General features: G+C 41.4%; 1 protein-coding gene across 2 annotated transcripts in view; it reads right to left on the bottom strand.

Annotated features, from left to right (window-relative positions):
* Window positions 1–1,550, bottom strand: part of ERG (ETS transcription factor ERG) — a 204,860-nt gene extending 203,310 nt beyond the window's left edge. The window contains exon 1 of one of the 2 annotated variants that reach the window (XM_073360723.1): window positions 1,308–1,550. The gene's annotated coding sequence lies outside the window, so the exon portion shown is untranslated. The remainder of the gene's footprint in view (window positions 1–1,307) is intronic. The other variant, XM_073360761.1, reaches the window with a different exon arrangement.
* Window positions 1,551–15,596: the final 14,046 nt, after the last annotated feature.

The following is a 15,596-nucleotide window of genomic DNA, read 5'->3' as shown; positions in this document are numbered from 1 at the left end:
TGTATGAAGAAATTAAAACTAAAGGAAGTTTAAAAGGATAAGTGTGGGAGAGCAGACATAAAGACATAATTCTCCTGCTACCATTCAGTATATCTAATGATCAAACCAAAAATAATAAGCACTCAGAAGTGGATATATTCAAAGTATACAAGTGCTTGAAAAGGTAAAACTGGGGGATTACTGAGAAATATCAGTAATAAACACGCAACTCGGAAGGCACAAAGCTTCTCTTGCAACTATTCCACGTACAATCTAGCCAAGTTTCAGAGTAACAGCCGTGTTAGTCTGTATTTGCAAAAAGAAAAGGAGTACTTGTGGCACCTTAGAGACTAACCAATTTATATGAGCATAAGCTTTCATGAGCTATAGCTCGGAAAGTGATCTTCTACACTTTCCACAGTATGCTTCCGATGAAGTGAGCTGTAGCTCACGAAAGCTTATGCTCAAATAAATTGGTTAGTCTCTAAGGTGCCACAAGTCCTCCTTTCCTTTTTGCAAATCTAGCCGAGGTGATGATGGCGAATATTTCACAGCTGTGTGTTATACACACATGCATGGGCTGCATAGAAACTCCCTCCGAAGGCTGTCTTTCAGCCATTCAGCCAAAACCAAGGCAGCACCTTAATTCAACCCTTATTGCCGGGCAAACACCACCGAGCACACGTCCCAGGTTTCGGCTGCCCTACGGAAGGCTCCACATATTTTACCAGTAAGCAGGGAATCTAGCCCCATGACCTTACTGGTGGCAGCAGGATTTTAGCGGATCCTTAACCACTTCTGGGATATCTCCCTCCACCCACACCCACCTGGGGAAGTAACGTTACCCACATTACACACACCCCCAGCCCAGAGGCAGGAAACTTCCCCTGCGGAGCCTGTCGCCCTGCTCGCAACCAGCCCAGCCTCCTGGAGCAGCAGCTGGCCCCGCGCTTTGCCGCCAGCCTGCGCCCACAGCCGCCCCCTGTGAACCCGGCGCGGGGCTGGGCGGACACGAGCCAGGCGGCGGCCAGGCTGAGCCGCCGCTTGCCCCCGCGGAAGTGCAAGCAGGGAGTGCGCCCTGCTGCCAGCGCTCCCGGCCCCGCCGTGCCGCCCCGGGGGGCATCTCCAGCCTGCCAGCGGGCTGAGCCAGCCCCTCGGGCGCTCCCCGGGAGGCAGGGGAACTGCGCCCTGCTCCCTGTCAAACTTTTCCTCCCGCCCCGCCCCAGCCCTGTCCCAGCTGCCGCCGCCGCTGCTGGGGCGGGGGCGCCGAGGCCGCGTCCCGTGCAACCCCCGAAAAGCCGCCCGAGCGGGAAGGAGAAGGGACTTACCGGGAGAGGCCGGGCACGGGGCGAGACCGGGGCTGAGGGTGAAGCCAGTGGCCGCCGCCGCCGCCAGCGTCTGAGTGAGCGAGGGAGCGAGTGCACGGGGGAGCCGCAGGCTGCACTGACTCACTTCACTCGGAATGGGCTCGGCCCAGAGCGCGGGCCCCGGGCTCAGCGAGCCTCTCGCCTGCTCCAATCATGGAGCAGGGCCACTGCCCAGGCTCTCCCCAGCTCCCTCCGCGCGGGGGGACCTGCCCCGCCGCGGCCAGCTCCGAGCCCACGGCACGCGGCCGCGGCGGGTGGGCACGGACCCAGCAGATGGGGGAGGGGGGTGAGAGAGACCTGACGGGCTCGAAAGAGCGGGCTCGGGGAGTCCCCTCCAGCCGGGCAGCCGGGTGCTCGGAAGGGAGGGAGGGAGAGGAACGAAACCTGAAAACTGGGCTGGAGGAGAGAACCCAGGCGTCCGGGGTATTTCCCCCCGGAACACCGAACTTTACAAGGCATGGCTGTCTGCAAAGACTGCCCTGAGGTTAAAGACTGCGCCCCGACCCGGGGGAAAGCCAACGTTAAAGTGTAAAAACCAGATACCTCGATTCAGTGCAAGACAAGTGAAGGGTGGGATGCAGGGCAACTATTTAAGCCCGACGTCCTTAGCCGGCCATAATATTGTTCCGCTCCTGTAGAGACGGGAGGGGAGCGTGAAGGCACTGACGGGGGGGGGTGTGATGTTAAAGTTGAGGCAGTGAAGGGAACGCAGGCACAGCTATGGTAAGGACAGTTAATTCATTACAAAAGCCGAGAAGAACGCATCAGCAATGGAAAGGATGAAAAAACCACCAGGACAAAAAGACAAGGGGTGAAGTGAGAGCCATCAAACCACGTGAGGGTCTCCTCAGCGTCATTTAGATTCTAACCTGCCCCCACCCCACCACCCCCACCCACCACAAAACAAAAAAGAATCTTAAAATTCAAAAGGGTCCTTACCGAGGTGTCTTTTCTCCCTTATCTCCGTGCTGAAACTGCATTTTCCCTACTTTATCTTGCGCAGTGTTCCTGCCGTTCATTTCATGTTGGTCTCACTCGTGTTCCGAAAGTCACCTCTCCTGCACTTTCCCAGCCAGGTACCCCAGCTGACAGTCGGAATCGAGAGCAAAGCATGCAAAGAAGAAAATCGAGTACTCCTTTAATGATCATAACAATAATCATAATTAAAGGTGTCTCGGTTTTTAAAGCAGGGCTACATAATGTATTAATTGCTTACTATTAACGTGCAGTTTTATGGAGCAGCGCACACAGAAGTCTGATTGTGAGTGAGGCGTGTTTTCAATGAAAGTGGAGTTATTTTAGCTGCAGACATGTTTACATTTCTGTGGTTTAGTCTATAACTTTCTCTTTTTCTTGCTTCAGAATTCTGCTCTATGAAGCAAAGCCCTTAGCTCCCAGACATTCCAAAAAGTCTGCCAAAATAATGGGGGGGAACCCACACAGAGAGACCCCCAAGTCTGGGTCAGGCTCAGGGCTGGATATGGGCAGAGCTAGTATACCCCCTCCCCACTCTCTCTCTCTCCAGTTAAAAAGCCTTCAGGGCTCCATTTCCTGTTTTTAAGGAAAAAATAAAGTGGGTCTAGTACTGATTTTAGATACTACCTAGACCAGATCTTATAGGTTCTGAGGACCTTTAACTCTGTAGATGCCAGACGGTACTTGGCAATGCGTGAATCTAGATGTCTCACAAGTGTCCTTCCCACTAAGACTAGTCATATGAGTGAGATCAGTTTTAGCACATCATAGATTTTTGAATTAAACAAAAGGTGGGACAGGACAGGACACATCTATCCCAAACCTGATTCACTTTAATCTATTTATGGAGATCAGATAATGCATCTTTGTTGGTAGCTTGAATGCAAAATAAAATGTTGGATTAGGCCTATCTGTCAGTAAGAAGTGTTATTTAATTGGCCCTTCCTTTCTATTAAGCACTATTAGTGCTACAGATAGTTAAGTGTCAACTGAATGGCTTTACTGAGTTATAACAAGAACACATGGGGCTTTGGGGCATTACATTCACCACTTTCAAGAAAAGCAAAAAAATAGCAACTGGTTAACATTTAGGACCACACACTGGTGAATAAAGGAATAGATGAGGGTACATCTCCCCACAAAACCACAGAGTCCAGTTTTCCACTTTAGATGATTGAGTATATTACCTAGATAGACACAAACCAATCAGAATACACTATTTCTGTAATGAAAGGTTGCATCTCAGGGGATCCAGAAAACAGAAGAAAGATGCTGCTTCCATCACGATCAAGGTGGAGTACGCAGACACAAACCTGGTTTGGCGGCTGTCAATAGTCTGGTTCTTTTAAGTCCCCCCACTCGCAGTCCCCTGGAACACCTAGCCCTGTACTAAGAATAATCTGACTCCAAAGCTCCATTCAAAATGCTATTCCATAAACTGTGCTAGCTGCTTAGTCTGTGGTCCATTGTTTCCAGTTTGATCCATTAGGTAGTGTGCAGATCTATGAATGAGACAGGAAAAGAAAATGCAGAGCTACTCTGCTTGCTGTAAGGCAAATGGTCAGTTACCCCCACTCTTTGTCTCCCCAGTCCTACCAAGTCTTTTTGTTTTAAACTCCCCCCTTCTTCTTTTTTTCTTTTTTACATACCATTGACTCATGTATATTTGGACCTTTCAGGTTTGAAGGAGCCACAAAGTGGTATAATTTCCTAATATTTCAAAAAAGAAAAGAAAATCCACTTCCCCCCCAAGATGTTTTATATTAATTTAAGTATTTGTTGCTGGATAATGTCAGTCTCTTTCTCAATGAAATGTCCTGCGTGGGCTGTCACACCTGCTAAATATAATCCTCTCTTTCTTTTGATATTCTGTAAAGGGCCTTTAAAGGATCACATCCTCCAATCTGGAGCTTTAATTGCTTCATCTAGGTTTTTTAAAAGCCTTGTAAATTTCTGAATTTGGTCTATTTCAAAGCTGAAAGGGAGGCTAGATGAGGGTGCCAAGGCTGCAATTCAAAACAATAGTCAATGTTCAATGTTTAACATAACATCAATACTGTTATGAGTAATAAAAGCTCCTTTTTATCAGCTTGTATGTTCAGTTCTTTGGGCAGACACTCCTTGAGCTGATTTTATGACTTACCAGTGAGTTAAATATGAAAATAGTAGCCCATTTCGATACGGTAAATGCACACCAGGGAGGAAGTCACAGATCCTGTTTTATAGAAGGTAATGGAGTGCGATTACCCATACTAATATACTTAAATCTTCAGAGAACATAAATCTACCACGAAGAGGGCCCAAAAGAATCTTTCTTCGACACAGAAAGTATCACAATATATTAAGGTAGTTACAGATTTTATAGTTACTTTGTATGGGTGGCTACTTATAATGAAAGAATACTAAGAGTCAGTCATTAGATTGACAAATGAAATAAATATAATTATTTGTCTTTATGATTGATAAACCAACTAAAATGTCCAATAGTTGATGCTCTTTATTCCCAAAGAATGGTGGCTAGGCTGGAATACAGACAATTTCATGCAAACTGGTACTCAGTCTAGAACTTTTGCAGCGTGTGTCAGATGCAGTTCTTCTGTTCACACAGCAGTTCTTAATAACACATGGTGACCACAGACTGCTTCATAAAATTGTATAATTCCTATCAACTTACATAACGCACAGAATAAGATGATATTGAACATATTGTGCATCTGTCACAGTGTTCTAGTGACAAAGTTTCTACAAAAATGGATGGGGTATACATACATGTCTACCAGGATCACTAAAATATTTTCAGTTTTAACTAGGATATTCATTAGTACAATTACATTTGGGTAATTTACCGCATTCTGCAAATATGTCTGAGTTTTTTCTGAATCGGTTTTTAAATGGAAACATCCAATAGTAGTGCAATTACTACTCTACTGTGAAGATTGATTGGTTTGTAAAAAGATTGTGGAGATTTTTGTCTACAATTACGAACTGGTTTTCATTGTCATTCCATGTTGCAGGCAGACATATTAGTTGAAGTTTTAAAAAACAGACTACTGAAATATTTTGTTGGTCTTCACAAAATCTTATTTGCATAGCCTACAATCTTTAGCCACTGAAGCTACTTCAACCTCATTAGAACAAGCTTCTATTCCGAGACTACTTTCACAGAATTAACCACACTTCCTTCTTCAATAGGAATTTAGGGTGTAAAAGAAAATAGAAATGGGCCCTGCTAAGTTAAAGATTGCTGGCACCTCCATGATTGTTCCAATTTCCCTTTTCTCTAACCTGGTGGGAGATGGTTCTACTCTTCATTGGATCAGAGTTCACATTGCCAAACACTGGTTAATTTACTGCCATTTAGACTTTAAGGCTTTATACACTAGTTTAAACTTGCAAGTGACCCATGCCTTTTGCTGCAGAGGAAGGCAGAAAAGACCCTAGGGTCTTTGCCAATCTGATCTATGGGGAAATTCCTTCCTGACCCCAAATATGGTGATCAGTTGGACCCTGAGCATGTGGGCAAGACCCACTAGCCAGACACCTGGGAAAGAATTCTCTGTAGTAACTCAGAGCCCTCCACATCTAGTGTCCCATCACTGGCCATTGGGGATATCTGCTACTAGCAGTAGCAGCTCAGCTACATGCATAATATGGGCCAAAGACCCTCACCCAGTAATTTCAGAATCAAGCCCATAACTTCTGTTTAACTATACACTGATGGCTTAAGAGTTTTATAGAATTGCTGCCTATTTAAGAACTAGCAGCATGGGATTGGATGGGGATGTCAAGGTTCCAAGACTACTTCCAGTTATGTCACCACCTCATTGTATGGATTTGGGCAAATCACTTAACCTCTCTGTGCATGAGTTTATCCCTCTGTAAAATCTGTATATTTATTTACTTTACAGAGATAATGTGTCTAATTTATTATATAGATCCTCAGATGAAAGGAAGATCTATAGAAGTTAAAAGTTATTGATGATGATGTGTACAGTATTACCAATACAAATAAAAATATGCATTAGAAGCTTTCCTGTTAGCATATGAACCAATGTACAAAAGGTAAACATTCAACTATAGATGAAACTCAAACGTACATGGGAAAAATCATTTTTTCCACTACATAGAAGACAAAAATAACTTCAGTGGTTACCTTCCACATTAAAATCAAAAGGGTTAACATTTTCCCTAGGTAAAACCTAACATCTAACATCAAGCGCTTTTGTGATAAAAAGGTGACACATCTATCAATATCACCTCTCATAGGTATGGATGGCATTCATTAGAAAAGGTTTTCTCTTGTAAAAATGACATTTAAAGCAAGACAGATAGGAGGATATTTTCATACATCCCTCTCTCTACATACAGCCAGATACATTTTAAAAATAGTTATCAGAAAAGGTGACTATTGGAATGTTCATAGATTCCCTTAAGCCACAATTTGGACATTTTGACAATCTCTCTGACTTTCTTTGACAGGACCCTAAGAATATTGGGATTATGTTTAACAGAAGGATGACTTTTAATGGCAAAGAGATGTATTCCTTGTGTGTTAAGAGTACTAATGAATACTAAAAGAAAATACTTCATTAGAAGAAAAATAAAAACTCATCAGATTAACGGTATAGCAGACAATACTCATCATCAACCTGATATGCAGCCGTCCTGTCCCATTTAAAAAAAAAAAAAAAATCAAGCAATTTTCATATAATCGTGTAAGAGGAACAAGGTAATTTCTTCCCTTGTTCAAGCTGCTAGCTAGGTTTAACTAATAGGAAATATTCTGTAAAGGCCTGGTTCAGTGTTCATTGAACTCACTAGAACGACTCCATTAACTTCAACAGGCTTTGGATCAGGCCCCAAACTAGTGATGGATGAACCTCAGAAGCTTGAGAGGTTTGATTTGGAAAATAATCTGGAAGTTGCGATGCTTCCCTGAACATTTTCTAAACTATCTAAATATCCTAAATCAGAAATCTGAGCTACAACTGTCATGTAAACCAGTAGTTCTTAACTTTTTCAGACTACTGCACCCCTTTCAGGGGTCTGATTTGTCTTGCGTACCCCAAGTTTCACCTCACTTAAAAACTACAAAATCAGACATAAAAATACAGAAGTGTCACAGCACACTATTACTGAAAAATTGCTTACTTTCTCATTTTTACCATATAATTATCCACTAAATCACAACCCCTGGGGTGAATAACACTGATACAGTATAGAGAGCAGTATAAACAAGTCATTGTCCGTATGAACTTTTAGTTTGTACTGATTTTGCTATTGCTTATTCTGTAGACTTTTGTAAAACTAGGCAAATATCTAGATGATTTGATGTACACCCTGGGAGACCTCTGCATACCCCCCAGGGGTATGAATACCCCTGGTTGAGAACCACTGATGTAAACAACTCTTCTTGTGGTTTTTTTTGGCACTTCTGCTTCCTGGCCTACCTAGAACTAGGAAGAGCAGATTCCTGCAAACAAGAATAATGAAAAAAACAAACTCAGCAACCTTTTTTTAGCTGTTGGAAAAATTCAGTTGTTCTTCATTTTTAGTCAGAGGGTAATTGCTCGTGTAATTTCTTATTTTATACAAAACATTTCCCTCACTCCCAATTTCAAACCAACATTTTCTCTGCTCACTCCCTGGATTAAAGGAATAACTAATAGTCCAATGAATCACCGCAGAAACACTGATCACTGGCTGCATCTTCTCAAGAACTATGAACTTCTTCAACCACAAGGTAAAAGTTAAAAAATTTAGAGCCATACAATTAATACACTTTCGGAAACATTTGAAAATTCAGCCCCAAAAGACTTAGATCACGATTTTTAAATTATGACTTTATTTAATAAATAAAGTTCAGAATTTGAACTTGCATTTAAATATAAAAAGGTCCTAACTTGCCCTCATCTGAGTAAAATAAGGAAAATTCTGACTTCTTACAAATTTCTATAAAGTGTTTGATAAAGAAAATTAATAATCTTAAGTACAATAAGGTTACTTGTTTATTTTTACACATATACTTTATTCTATTTCCATTGCCTTTGATTATTTGGTATATTATAACCTTTGAAGAGACCATGGTTTAATAAAAACTAAATTAAACAAAGACTCAATATGCACTTACATATACTTTTTCTATAATTTAAATAAATGCACTTTCTGGATCTTTTCCCTTCTTTAAATTAATCTACTCTATTTTCTGTATTTCTCATGTTCCACTGCTATTAGCTAAATTCTGCCTTCAAGTCTATGGTCTTTGTTCCTATAAGGGCATAAATGCAATGATGCAATTCTATACACTGCTCTGCCTGGCAGATCTGTGAATAACTGGCAGTGAATGGTGTTTCAGTAGCCAGGCTTCTGGCCTATACGATCAGTGTTTTACCTATTCTTAGGTCTATGTACAGATCTGTATTTACATAGCTTTGTTCTACCATGTGCCACATCTGCCTTGTTAATCCAGCACAGATTTACAAGTCATTTATTTACTAAATTAATCATAAACCAGAAAAATAACTGAGATTATTATTAGAGGAGGAATAAACAATCTTTGCCTGAAACTTCAGGCTACAAAGAGCTTGGCCAACATATGCAATGTATGAACAGGAAATGCCATGTGTGGGGATGAGTATTATATATAGCCAGACATACTTTTCATATCAAATTTGTGACTATAGTGGTCACAAGTTACATATATCCTGAATTGTATTCATATACACACACACACACATATATATACACATATACACACACACGCCACCAAAGCAGCAAAAAGTTATCATGTAATTTGTGTGTATTATATATATATATAATACACACAAATTACATGATAACTTTTTGCTGCTTTGGTGGCAGCACCTGGGGACATGTCATGGATCCCAGTGAAGTAAGACCACAAAGGAGGTTTTCCAATGGCATCCTACCTATGCGTAGCTCACTATCCAACCAGTGTCACATTCCCTTTACTTCACTGAGTCATGCCACAATAAACTGCAGTTTTCTTTCATATAAGCAATGTATATTCGATTGCATTCTTTTCACACATGGTTTTCTGAACTAATGAACATGAAGAATGTGTTTAATTTGTAGTAGTAATTTGTACTGGATTGTGCTTGGATTAGCTATTAAATGAAGACTCTTCTATCTGTCACAGATTTAAAAAAAAATACATGTTGGAGGAACATAAGTCACTTGTTGGTTTATAGTCTCAAAATATCTCAAATCTACATGATATTCCTGAGTACTGGTTTTGCATTTGGATCTCTGAATTAACTGGAAAATATTTAAAATCACTTGTACACAGACAGCTCCCCCGATTCTGAATTTGAGCAGGTTCACATGCATTGTTTATGCAAAAAGTACATTCAATATATTGCACTCATGACATGTGCTTCCAATACTCTGCTTTCAGGTAGATATATAAGAGCGGGCGATTAAGACCAAAACCTCCCTCATTTTGTCTAATCACACAGATAGCGGTGTTAGACATCATAACCTGTCATAATATGACCCATCGAGGACGACAGTATTGCAGGGCAACTACAATGTTGTATGCAGGCTGATGAGAAACTCTCACATTTGTACATTCTACTTTTTGGTGCTCTGCATGTGTGGGATGGAGCTCAGAATCAGGCCCTTAATGATTTATCACATATTACAAGGAATGTAATAGGAATGAACAATATTACAAGATACAAGCCAGAATGGAGGTGTTACCAGGTAAAATTCTATGGTCTGTGCTATGCAGGTCAAACTAGAGACTAGATTATCAGAATGGTCTTTGGGCCTCAAAAACTATGAAATCTGTACAATGTGGGATAGACCTCCATATGAAACTCCACTAGCAATGCAAAGTCTGCCTAGACACATTGGTCCAAATTCTGCATTGACTTACAACCTGTGCAATCCCTATTTTAGTCAATTGGGCTGCAGGAGTTGTAACTTAGTGCAGAATAGGGTCCTTAAAGCAACAATTGGGATGGCCCTTGTATATCTATATCTAGTCATGCTGATATGGTTATTGAAATTAAAATGGAAAACTGAATGGGGATAGGTAATGGTCCACAATAAACCCAATGTGTTTTAAATTTAGCAGCACACTGTAGTTAATAGGGCACCTGTCCAAGAGCCAGGAGTTATGAGTTCTATTCCCCTTGACTCATTGTGTAGCTGCTTTAGCCCCAGCCCTTCATTGTTCTGTATCTCAGTTTCCCCATCTGTTCAAACAGGGATAATATTACTTATTCACCTTTGAAAAGCACGTTGAAATCAGTGGATGAAAAGCACTAAATATGATAACTTTAAGAGGAGATCTGAGGATTATTGTTTAACAAATCTTGATTTTACTGCAAAAATTGATTTAAAATACCTTAATTAGGATAGAATTTCTGTGAAATGTCTCGTTCACTTTCTTTCACTGTTTACAATTGCCAAGAAATCTTCCTTTAGGAATCAAATTTTTGGGTTAACTTTCTTGTAGGTTTGTGAGAAAATATACTTAAGAGCATTCACAATGACTCAAAATCTCAATAGTTGCAGTTTCCTGTTAATAAAAAAAGGGCCAATTTTTTTAAAAAAAAGTTTGCTACAGTATGTGAATTTTTAATTTAAAAATGAGCCACTTTTCCAGCAAGTATGGCATTTGTAAGCCAACACAATACCCTTCCATTCAGAAATGAGTGAAAATAGGCCTATTTTCAAGCCAGAGTGCCAGTCACCTAGATAATTGCCAAAAAGGCACATTTTCACTGGAAAAACAGCCATTGCATTGAGACCTCAAATAAAGCATAAATTTAAGGCATTGCAAAATTGCATAAAAGGAACAGATGAACATTTTTTCAAAAGAAATGCCATGAAACAAAAAAAATGTGAATTTTCTAGACTAAAAGACAGAGCAACTGTACTTTGAGTACTTTTTGGAAGGCACAGCAATTCCAGCATACAAAATCTGCAGCAAGTTTTCAGGACGAATGGTTCAGAAATGTAGTTCAAAGAAAGAAAACCTAGTTTATTTCCTATGTTACACGAATGCATCTTTCCTTGGAACGGAATCATTTCTTTGGACTTTTTATCAATATTGACACAGCTGAAATAAAACAAACTGTCATCAGATAAAAAGCTGATAACAGAATATGTTGTTTACAACTATATAAGACCATATACAGTTCCTTGAAATTATCTGTGAAATCATTTTAACTTTATTTTCTTTTTGGTAAAGAACTCTTTATTGAGGACATAATGTACAATTTCTCAGGATTAAGACAATGTACTTAAGCTGCAAGGTTCTCTTAGAGAATTTGTTCTCGTATAAATCTGCTATCCTTTAACTCCGATTATAAACACTCTCTACAGGATATGCACCTGGTTCTGGCCTGGTGTATATTATTTCACTCCCCCAAAAAACTTTATAAAGAGAATATACCACATTTCAACAGCAATATAAATAATGTTGCAGTTTGGGATCTCTTGTGCTGCTTTAATTTTTTTCTTTCTTTTTCATCTGAACTGAACCACACCTCTCTAAAAATACTCATTTTCTTAATGAAAACCATATTTTAAGCATTTTTTTGTGTGCATGACCTGCTGACATGCCTGCGCAATCTTTAATGTCAGTTTCAGATGACACGTGTCTTATGAAAGTCTGGGACCCAGCTCTTGTCTGGGCCTGAGAGATCTGTCCCACATCTTTATGAGAAAGAGGGACAAAAACTTCTGTTTTTGGCATTTCATATTGGAGTCTGTTTTAAGCTAGGGGGGAAAAAAATAGCAACGTAGAGTCTAGACAGAAGAGATTGGGTTGAAATCTGGAAGCTATTCAGTGAGGCTACGGCACATGGCAGCTTGACTGCAGCAAGGGATCACATTACACTGCCTAATTACACATGAAAAATGTACACATCACTTTTCTTAAATGCTTGGAAAAATAGATGTTCAGATGGCAATTGTGAACTGTAGTAACTGAGCCAGTTGTACATAGCTGGAACATTTCACAAATGGCATTTCAAAAGCCTGCATGCTTTTTTACAATGTGATTTTTTTTGTATGTTCATAAAATAAATTCTAAAAAAAAGGTAGTCTAAATTTAGCAGATGGTTGCATTGTAAAGGAAATACTTAAAAATACAACATGTGAGACGGAAGAATAAGAGCCTGATCCTGATCCCTTTTAATTCAATAGCAAATATAAATAGAATTCCACGGGATAAGGGTTGAACCCTGGGTCCCCATCTAGCACATATTTATTCATGTTCTGAACTGTACTTACATAACCCCCAAAACATTTCCTCACTCAGTGTTAGCAAATCACATTTTAGATCTTCAGTGGGACTACTCAGGTGAATAAAGTTAAGCATATGCCTAAATGTTTGTAGAATCATGTCTGAGATTGTGTGTATATACTTGTCTTTGAAATGTCTAGAATAGGAGAATCAGAGGAGCATGCAAACACACAGCCACCCACCCTCCTCTCCATCCATTAACTTTAATAAATTTGATATTTTAGGCATTTCTTGTCTATTATGAACTCAGTTTCAGTGATAAACAACAACAATTTAGAAACGTTATGATGCATATGAAATATACAATATGAAATATATATGAAATAATATAATGTGTCATTTTATTTGGTCTGAATGGTCCTCGTTCCTCTCTAGTATAAATAGAAACATTTAAGACGATGACTTTCAGGAAAAAAAAATGCCATTCTTCAAGATATTTTCAGCGATTACCTATTTAAATTCTTCATCAATAGCAAAATATAAAACATTAGATTTGCAGGAGAAAATGTTTAAGGTTATATCTTTCTGTGCACACTTCAGTCTTTTCTAGGAGAATCCACGGCAACAGCAAATGAAGATAAAGGTCCATTAGATCCATTAGGGCCCGTTTCTCTAACTTTTGCATTGAATGATTTACTCCTGCAAGTAAGTATTTGAACAACATGACTTAGGGTTCTTCATGGGTTTTGGTTCAGATCCATTTTGAGAGAATAGCTTCCTTAATGATGTCTATATAGTATCTTTTTTTTCTAAAGATCATTCTTATATAAAATGCTTCCATCAAATTTACCTCCTTAAAAGTAGGAAAGGCAGGCTGGCAAGGAAAGACCCAACTGACAGACTCTTCAGGCATAAGGGTAGGACTCTTTCCGTTTAAGCTGTGCAAGGAATTCCAATTAAACGGTTGCCCTGAGTAAGCACAGACGAGAAAATAGACACCTGAAACTACTACAATAACAACGCTCCCAGTTTGACTCTGCTATCTGAGTATCTACCAATACTTCATTTCTGGTGCCAATGGACGGTCAGGCCTTGGCCGAACTACGAATCCATCCCAGACCCAGAAGAAAGAACATCACGTAGAGTTTCATTCCAGCTGTAACTATTATTACTGGAGATGGAGTCAAAATGAAATAACTATCCAACCCATCCAGCAGAAAAGTCCTTTTGAAATGAACATGACAGTTTATGGAACTCAGAAGAAGAGGCTTCCTGGCTTATTTGGACAAAGCTTGCAATTCTGACTACTTTTAGGGTATGTCTACACTACGAAATTAGGTCGAATTTATAGAAGTCGGTTTTTTAGAAATCGGTTTTATATATTCGAGTGTGTGTGTCCCCACAGAAAATGCTCTAAGTGCATTAAGTGCATTAACTCGGCGGAGTGCTTCCACAGTACCGAGGCAAGCGTCGACTTCCGGAGCGTTGCACTGTGGGTAGCTATCCCACAGTTCCCGCAGTCTCCGCTGCCCATTGGAATTCTGGGTTGAGATCCCAATGCCTGATGGGGCTAAAACATTGCCACGGGTGGTTCCGGGTACATATCGTCAGGCCCCCGTTCCCTCCCTCCCTCCATGAAAGCAAGGGCAGACAATCGTTTTGCGCCTTTTTTCCTGAGTTACCTGTGCAGACGCCATACCACAGCAAGCATGGAGCCCGCTCAGGTAACCGTCACCGTATGTCTCCTGGGTGCTGGCAGATGTGGTACGGCATTGCTACACAGTAGCAGCAACCATTGCCTTGTGGCAGCAGACGGTGCAGTACGACTGGTAGCCATCCTCATCGTGTCCGAGGTGCTCCTGGCCATGTTGGCTGGGAGTGCCTGGGCAGACATGGGCGCAGGGACTAAATTTGGAGTGACTTGACCAGGTCATTCTCTTTAGTCCTGCAGTCAGTCCTATTGAACCGTCTTATGGTGAGCAGGCAGGCGATACAGATTGCTAGCAGTCGTACTGTACCATCTTCTGCCGGGCAGGCAAGAGATGAGGATGGCTAGCAGTCGTACTGTACCATCTTCTGCCAAGCAGCCATGAGATGTGGGTGGCATGCAGTCCTTCTGCACCGTCTGCTGCCAGCCAAAGATGTAAAAGATAGATGGAGTGGATCAAAACAAGAAACAGACCAGATTTGTTTTGTACTCATTTGCCTCCTCCCCCGTCTAGGGGACTCATTCCTCTAGGTCACACTGCAGTCACTCAGAGAGAAGGTGCAGCGAGGTAAATCTAGCCATGTATCAATCAGAGGCCAGGCTAACCTCCTTGTTCCAATAAGAACAATAACTTAGGTGCACCATTTCTTATTGGAACCCTCCGTGAAGTCCTGCCTGAAATACTCCTTGATGTAAAGCCACCCCCTTTGTTGATTTTAGCTCCCTGTAAGCCAACCCTGTAAGCCGTGTCATCAGTCGCCCCTCCCTCCATCAGAGCAACGGCAGACAATCGTTCCGCGCCTTTTTTCTGTGCGGACGCCACACCAAGGCAAGCATGGAGGCCACTCAGCTCACTTTGGCAATTAGGAGCACATTAAACACCACACGCATTACCAGCAGTATATGCAGCACCAGAACCTGGCAAAGCGATACCGGGCGAGGAGGCGACGTCAGTGCGGTCACGTGAGTGATCAGGACATGGACACAGATTTCTCTCAAAGCATGGGCCCTGACAATGCATGCATCATGGTGCTAATGGGGCAGGTTCAAGCTGTGGAACGCCGATTCTGGGCTCGGGAAACAAGCACAGACTGGTGGGACCGCATAGTGTTGCAGGTCTGGGACGATTCCCAGTGGCTGCGAAACTTTCGCATGCGTAAGGGCACTTTCATGGAACTTTGTGACTTGCTTTCCCCTGCCCTGAAGCGCATGAATACCAAGATGAGAGCAGCCCTCACAGTTGAGAAGCGAGTGGCGATAGCCCTGTGGAAGCTTGCAACGCCAGACAGCTACCGGTCAGTTGGGAATCAATTTGGAGTGGGCAAATCTACTGTTGGGGCTGCTG

Source organism: Lepidochelys kempii, chromosome 1 (assembly GCF_965140265.1).
Source record: "Lepidochelys kempii isolate rLepKem1 chromosome 1, rLepKem1.hap2, whole genome shotgun sequence".
In the NCBI taxonomy this organism is placed as follows: domain Eukaryota; kingdom Metazoa; phylum Chordata; order Testudines; family Cheloniidae; genus Lepidochelys; species Lepidochelys kempii.
This window is presented reverse-complemented; position numbering and strand designations above follow the sequence as displayed.